Source organism: Ambystoma mexicanum, chromosome 5q (assembly GCF_040938575.1).
Source record: "Ambystoma mexicanum isolate Mex_15411 chromosome 5q, UKY_AmexF1_1, whole genome shotgun sequence".
In the NCBI taxonomy this organism is placed as follows: domain Eukaryota; kingdom Metazoa; phylum Chordata; class Amphibia; order Caudata; family Ambystomatidae; genus Ambystoma; species Ambystoma mexicanum.
The window spans coordinates 653,541,604-653,549,414 of NC_090933.1; the positions used below are offsets into that span (position 1 = coordinate 653,541,604).

Consider the following 7,811-nt stretch of genomic DNA (forward strand, 5'->3'; position numbering starts at 1 on the left):
TCTAGATCGAGAAGATGTTTAAGTGCATCTCAATATTTGCCAAAGCTCTCTGTGCTCCAGAGCCTGATCTCATATAAAATTGGCTGAACAGAAATTGTCTCCTCAAAATAGTCATACGTTGAGCTCAAGGTGCACTAAAGCATTAGGAGAGACTTGTGGTAACATTAAGAGATTCTTTCGAAACGTTTTTTCCACCCACACTAGGTTCTGGGCATTTGCGTAACTCCAGAGTTTGGCACCAAAGACAGCAGCCGGGATAGATTGTGTTTGCAGTAACTCATGGGCTCGGACACTGCTCTCGTCCCATGTCTATTGAAGAAAGATCTAGCTGCCCCCGCCCTGTGTATTTTTCTAGGCTGGTTCTAGCTTTAGCTAATTGAGCAGCCCACAGGCCATTCTCATCGAATCTAATACCTAAGTAATCATAGAATGGCACCTGTTCCAGCCTGCAGCCAGCCACATCAATAGCCAGGCCATGGTGTTTTTCTAGCTTTGGTTTAAAGACCAATACCTTCGTTTTTCCAGTATTTATTTTTAAATGAAGGTCCTCGCATTTCTTCAAAAACACAGTAAGAGTTGCCTTAAGCCCCTGTGGGGTCATAGCCAGCAGCACAGCGTTGTCTGCATAGAATAAAGTGGGATATGTGTTGCAGCCCATTTTCGGGGAGTTAGAGCATTCCATCAGTAAGCAGTCAATGTAAAACTTCAATAGAAGAAAAGAGGGGCTAGCACGAAGCCCTGTCTCATTTCTTTAGTCGCCTCGTAAGTTGTTGTCACTGTTAAGCATGCATCGAATAACAGCCTTATTGTTAGAGTATAGAGCTTGTATAACAGAAATCAAATGCATACAGGCTTTCCGTTTTGTCAAAGCCTGCCAAAGAATATCACGAGAGACAACGTCAAAGGCTGTCTTCAGGTCCACAAATACAGCGTACAACATCTTTGTTCTCAGTACAGTGCGTGTGGTATCCTGGTATGACTGTGATGAATGGCTGAGTGTGTGCAAGGGCCTCCTAGAATGTTTAAGTGGAGCTTGGAGTGTGGGGGGCCTGAGGATTCTACAGAAGGACGGTCGAGACTGGGAAATGGACTGGGAACCAGGGCAGAGGCTTATCACCTACTCTCCTACTTCTCATAACTATGCTGTGTAACCAAGAAGAATAAAGCCTGTTTCTTTTTACACTTACCTGAGTCAGCCTGGTTCCTGCTCCCTGTCATCACTGGCTCAGGATACTTCAGTGCATTTTTGGACCAACAAGAACAACCAAAAGTTTTTATTGAAAGTGGTTTTTTGTCTCTGGAATCCAGCTTGGAGATTGCTTAAGATCCCGTTCTCATCATCCCAAGATTGCATATAGGAAATGATAGCCTTGGAAAAATTCTCCCCTGCACTATTGAAAAGGGAGTTTGGGTGGTAACTAGCTGGTGAATCTCTGCCCCCCTTTTTTTTTTATAAATGGGGACAATCACAGCCCGCTGCCAGGAAATGAGAACAATATTAAGGTTAATTGCTGCATTAAAAAGTCTTGCCAAGACAGACACCCTGATGTCAAATTCATCCTTAGAGAGAACAGTTTGCACCCTATTTGCGCCAGAAGTCTTACCACTTTTTTTGTGACTCTATTGCTTTAAGGATTTCACCAACTCCCAGTCACCTTCGTCACTTGTACTAGTCGGGCCCACTTAGATCAAAAAGATGCATCTTTCTTCTCAGAGAGAATTCTCTTGTAGTTGAGCATTCAAGGGCAGAGGAGAACTTTATCAACTGTAGGACCTGAAAATGGACAGGCTAAAAGCCAGCATTTGGCATCTCTGCATTCCTCATCGTACCAGCCTACATTCTTGATAGCCATCTTTGCAACTACAGACTTAGAAGTAGTGACAAAGGAGACCACAGTGCCACACATTTCTTCTAAATTACACAGGATAGCTTCATATAAAGCCAGCTTCTGGTCCTGTTCCGTAAATTTACACCATCTAATCATCCTGCGAGTATGGCCTACCACAGCAATTGCCTGAACCTGGCTAGTCCCCAGTAGGAGGACACTGTACCCTTACCAAAAACAAAACAAATGGCATGAGGTCTACGATCACTATTTGAGTTGTCCAGAACTTCAAAGCTTACAACCTACCCGCAGCGCTTAGCCAGGATCAGGATATAATTAATAGTGGATGAACTGTTGTGGCCACGATAAGTCATGTTAGCTGGATGATCCATATGGTATCAGCCAATACATGCCCTTTATTCCAAGTTGAATATAATGTGGGCAGTATCAATTGCATGGTGATGCAACTTTCTTCGGGGTGCAGCCAGCATGTGATCTTGATCCTCCCACAAGCCCTCCAACTTTCAGGGGGGCTCTAACTGGAGGTTATAATCTCTGGCCACCAGAATGTGAGTTTTTACTAAATCATACTCTTCCCAAGAACATATCAAGTCATGAATTGTATCAAAAACCGACTGCTCTGGTGGCACATTTGACCTATTATGAACATTTAACAGTAGGATATGGTCTCCCTCTCGAGTATATGCCACCAAATGTTGTAAATGAGGAGTCCCAGTTTTGCAGGCCACAGTATTCCAATTCAGGGTCAGGTCCAGCCAGATGAGTAACCCGCCACTGGGTTGTCCCTAGGGGCCCTTCCTGGCTTGGATCTGAAATGTTTGATAACACTGTAGAGCTAGTTCCTACATCACCAAAGGTTCCTGGAGTAAAATTACCCTTTGAACTTCTAACAAAATCGAGCCAGCAGGGCTTTTCCATGTGTTCGGAAACTCCTGCGATGTTCCATGAGATCAATTTGCAGTATGACGCATGCATAGGGTCTTTGTATATCTGTGCCAGTCAGTCTATTTAATCTAGTCCCTCTGTCTTTGTTACATCTTCCCTCCTTCTAAGCCCGGTGCCTGGGATCCTGTTATCAAAGCAAATGGTGCCTATGTTTTTTAATGCATTCTCAACACTCTTCCCTTTCCTGGCAGGCCCTGGGTTGCGAATCTGGTTGGGGCAGAGACTCTGACAACAATTGACAAGTCCTCACTGGATACGTCTGAAAATCTATTGCAAGTAGATCATCCACCAGTTCTCTGGCCTGGAAAAATATCTGAATGCAATCATCTGGGCTATTCTGCATTCTCACCCGAAAATACCCAGTAATGTCCCCCCTAATGATGGAGACAAAACCTTTCACATTTATAACCCAGTGGATGCATTTGTTTGTCCATTAACCCAGATATTCAAAAGCACCATAGACCAGCCTGCGGACATTAAACAGAGTCACAAAAGGTTCCCTGTTTCCAGCTACATTGTCACGATGAGCCCCAAGTTTAAATTGTGGTCTTTTCTTACTAAAATTAGGAGGATTATTAGACCCATAATGATCGATTATAGCAATGATTGAACTTGTGTTGGTAATAAGCATCTTCGCTCATGAAGCCCTGTTTGCTCAAGTGACATTAAGCAAGTCCACTTGACAGATAGACGTGCAAGTATCAGTGTGTTCAGTTCAAGATTTATCCATTCCCTCCTCAATAGGAATATCCCTGGGATAGCTTTGTTATGGGGAGGGTGCTGATCTAGAATCACCCTGTGACTCAACTTCAGATGTTAACACATCCAGCTTATCTTTTTATGGACCTTACTCTGCAAACCAGTTCTTGCAAAAGGTTACCAAGCTTACTTTCATTTATGACTTCAAGTTCCTCTCTAGTACAAAATAATAGTTCCTAGCTGGCTAGTGGGATCGGAAGGCATAATATCCGGGGCTTCAAAGCCTTGATCAGTAGGAGATTTAGCTCTAGCTTTGGGTTACTGCAGCACAATGTGTTGCCCTTAGTCTGAGAGACAGTCCTCCTTTTATTTCATCGTCTACATCTATTAACAGGAGAGATGATTGGCATATTAGTATCTTCTAGGTGGGGGGGGGGCAAACCCATTGTATGAAGGAACAATGGGATCAATTATGACAACCTCTTCCAGTGGGGGCCCAACTTCCCTCTCCCTCTCATCATGACACCTTTAATAGGTTCTAGTTCTGGCTCTAATTCTGGATCCAGGAGATCTCCTGATATCACTTGCGGGTAAACTTCGACAATGTTGATTTCCGTCCCTTTAATTTCCCTCACTTTTTAAATGGGTAACATGTAGATTTGTTCCCCCTTCTGATCCAGGTTACCTCAAACATTTGCAGGGGGTCTTTACGTGTTCCACTATCCTTGAGTACTCCATTAGTTAGTAGCAGAATATGGGTATGGGGCCTATGCTATCTGTAGGCACTATTAAAGGCACAATTGTCAAATCCTCTGCCACGCAATTAGAGCCTGCACTCTTAACGGGCATAGTGTTACAGTCCCCCAAGTTCCTGATATTCTACGGGTAATCTGTATCATGAAACAGGCCTTTAATTTCAGATATTAGAATGTTGACCTCTTTAATAGGTTGAAACATTTTATACAGTTTCTTTTGTCTATCCTTAGGAGAGATGGAAGTAATTGCCTTTCTTTTTGACACCTTGAAACCAATTTAAACACCAATAATTATCCCAGGCCTCTCGCCTATCAACACTGTAAAAATCATTATAAAGGTCCCCAAGTAAAAAGATTAGAAACAAAAATGAGAACCAAATAAAAGCAACCTGTTAAAAAGGCACACAAATAAAATGATTAATATTACAGGAATGTATCCTAATGTAAGTCAAGTTAAAAACAAAAACAGCTGTGATTGTCAACGGAAGCAAGGCACGCCCAACTGACTCGATGAGCTGGCTGAGTCCATCTCTCCCTCCTTGCATCCCGTGCAATCAATAAAATTAGTCCAGAGTTCTGAAATTAGGTCAAGTTGGAGTACGACAAGTAATCAACAGCCAGAAGCCAAGGAAAAGCTGCAACAGCGGTGGGGAACACCCGTCTGGCTCAGAGGGCTGACAGAGTCCACTCCTTGTTAAACATGAAATGACAGTGATGTAGTTAAACATAAATAACATTCATAAAAAGATGACACAGCAATCAATTTCAGACCAAAGTATCCACCTTCAAATAGTGAGTACACAGGTTGTAGGTCACTGACAATGCCACCCGTAAATCCAGAGAAAGTCTGTGCCCAGGAGATTCCTGTAAATACTATAATCAAAAGACAGTGCTCCAGCGCCAAATGCTACAGTGCAGTGAAAAGCGCATCCCTATTCAGGAAAGATAGGAAAAAGCTGTGTCTTTCCTATATAATACAGTGACGAGTGCTAAAAACAAACTCTATGCAACTGCGGAAAAAGGAAGTATGTGGTTGAACAAACTCTGATAAAGCATGACCACGAGCACTACTGCGCTTACTTCAAGAGTGTCTCTGGGCAGCTCAGTCAACCCGGCAATACTGCAGCCTCCTTTGACTTCCGAGCACTTGCACGTCTGCATACAACAAGAAAAATAGGGATAAAAACTCCTAGCGGCTCTTCCTATCTCTTGCCTGGTTTGTAGCTTAGAACCCACAGCTCACAGCCTTATGGCTGCCAACATTCTCAAATCAAGAGACTCACCCAGGGAACTGATGGTGAGCCTGCTGCTTCAATCATCCCGCGGCTCACAACAGCCACCCTTCGCAGCCAGGCTTCACCGCTCCGAGCCCCCTCCTGGGTTTATGAATGAAAGGGGGTGTGGCCTCCTTCAGGCAGACTTCCTGATCCAAACACATGCCATAGCTCACAATAGCTGCCCTTTGCAGCCGGACTTTGTTGCTTTGTGCCCCCTGCTGGGCTTATGAATTAAAGGCGGCATGGCTCCTTCGGGCAGACTTCCTGCTCCAAATACATCCCGCGGCTCCCAAAAGCCACCCTTCGCAGTCAAAGAGCAGTTCTCTTGATAGCTCCATTGTGTCTGCCTCGCCAGTTAAATTAGGTTCTTGCACATTGTTGGTCGTCTTCAATTTGAGTACCTTGCCTCCTCAAATGGCAGTAGCAGAGCATTGGTCAGGGGCTTCCAGTGTCTGATTGTACCTATTAAAGTAGTATGTCTATGCATTGTTCTGCTCATGTAGGCACTCAAGCCTATGAGGGGTGGAATTCCACTGGGTTACACTGGCAGCATTAGATCATAGCTTGCCAAGCTGTGACACCTAACATTTACAAACTAAATTCATGCTACTCCATGAGTGACATAAATGGTAGCAGATCCTCTTTGCAAAACTAATAATGGCATCTAGTAGCTGGCAATAGCTGATGAAATGAGTGACCACAAGGTGAAGGAGATGGAAAAACAAGGAACATGGTTGGTCTTTGAAGGCCTCAGAACAGAAACGACATTGAGCCCATTATCTGAAGGCACAAATCCCAGTTGTAATCATTGAGGAGTAAATCATTAGACCACCATCCCTTGCACCTAGTCTGAGATGTAAACTCCCTAGTGAGATTTGCCATCAAATCCTAGTGTGCACATAAAATCATTTTGGCCAATGTTTTACCACCCCTAGCCCCCCTGCTTCCTTAAAGATTTGTGTTGAGTAGTAGGGGGGAGATGATGCAATGATAGCCATGTAAATTGTGCCCTGCCCCCTTGATCACATGGCAAACATGAAGCACTATGAATACAACAATCATCTGCTTCAACATCTGTGGTGGAGTGGGTATGGAAATGCAATGCTGACTGTGAATTTTCAAGTGTGTATGTCAACAATTTCGCAAACATTATACCTAGGATGACATTCTGTAGGTGTAGTCTGTTGTGTGAGCTCTGATATGTGCTGCCCTGCTCCAAGGACTGTTTTACAGTGGGCTGCCATGTTGCAGGGGTGTTGATAAATCTTCATTGGTTACCATGCAGTATTGGCAGAATGATAGGGCACACTGCTGATTGCATAGCAGGTTTGTCCAGCATCTTTTTACAGCATACTGGAGGTATGCTAGCCACCGACTATAGGATGTTGGAGGCTTCTGTTTATGCCCTGAGGCTTATCCTCAAACATGTACATGGCTCAATCTGATATGGGCCTAAGGAATGAGGTGCCCACATTTGACCCATCCTTCCCAGAGCACACAGTACATTCACAAAGACAGTAGGTGAGAACATGGGGCCATGACTTTCCCCAGTGGCAAGGTATTACTCAAAATTAAGTGAGCTTGTAGACGGTGAACAGTTGTGGTCTCATCTTGATGCTCAGGTTTTACTGGTGTCCTGTGCAGAGTTTTTTGTGTGTGGCGATGGTGATGTTATATCAAAGGCTGAGAACCTGCACTAGCACAATAAGACCTGTAAGACTGTTTCTGAAAAAGACTGCAGCCAGGCAATTCTTGCTTGGACACAATGGGCCTCATTCCGAGTATGGCGGTAAGGGATAGCGGCCACCGCTAACGAGAGCGGTGGCGGTAATCCCTTACCGCCATACTCCGAGTTCCCTTAGCGCCATGGTGCTTTTAACACCTGCTTTTAGCAGGCGTTAAATACCATGGCGCTAAGGGACCTTGATGTTAATTACGCCACCGTAATTTACGGTGGCGTAATTGACGCCTTCCCCACTCCCATTATGCCCTATGGGGCAAGAATGGGAATGGGGAAGGGTAAATGGGGATTGGGGAATTACCGCCCCGCCAACCTTGGAATGGGGCGGTAATTCCGCCAACCACCAAGGCGCTGCCGGTCCGGGTACGGCGTCAACCAAGGCGTTAATAGCGCCATTGGTTAGCGCCGTACTCGGAATGAGGCCCAATGTTTGCAGTGATCTCCTTAATTAATTGTCTCATTCAAAATGTTATGCTCATTGTCTGTGTCAGTGTTGCACTTCACAAATATTTTTGCTGTCTTGCTTTACAGGGCGAGTAATCTTCAT

General features: G+C 44.5%; 1 long non-coding RNA gene across 1 annotated transcript in view; it reads right to left on the minus strand.

Annotated features, from left to right (window-relative positions):
• The window catches only part of LOC138498619 (uncharacterized), a 95,921-nt gene extending 90,315 nt beyond the window's left edge, over nucleotides 1-5,606 (minus strand). The window contains exons 1-2 of the long non-coding RNA XR_011278785.1: nucleotides 5,530-5,606; nucleotides 5,327-5,401 (exon numbers count right to left, since the gene is read on the minus strand). This is a non-coding gene — a long non-coding RNA (uncharacterized lncRNA). The remainder of the gene's footprint in view (nucleotides 1-5,326; nucleotides 5,402-5,529) is intronic.
• Nucleotides 5,607-7,811: the final 2,205 nt, after the last annotated feature.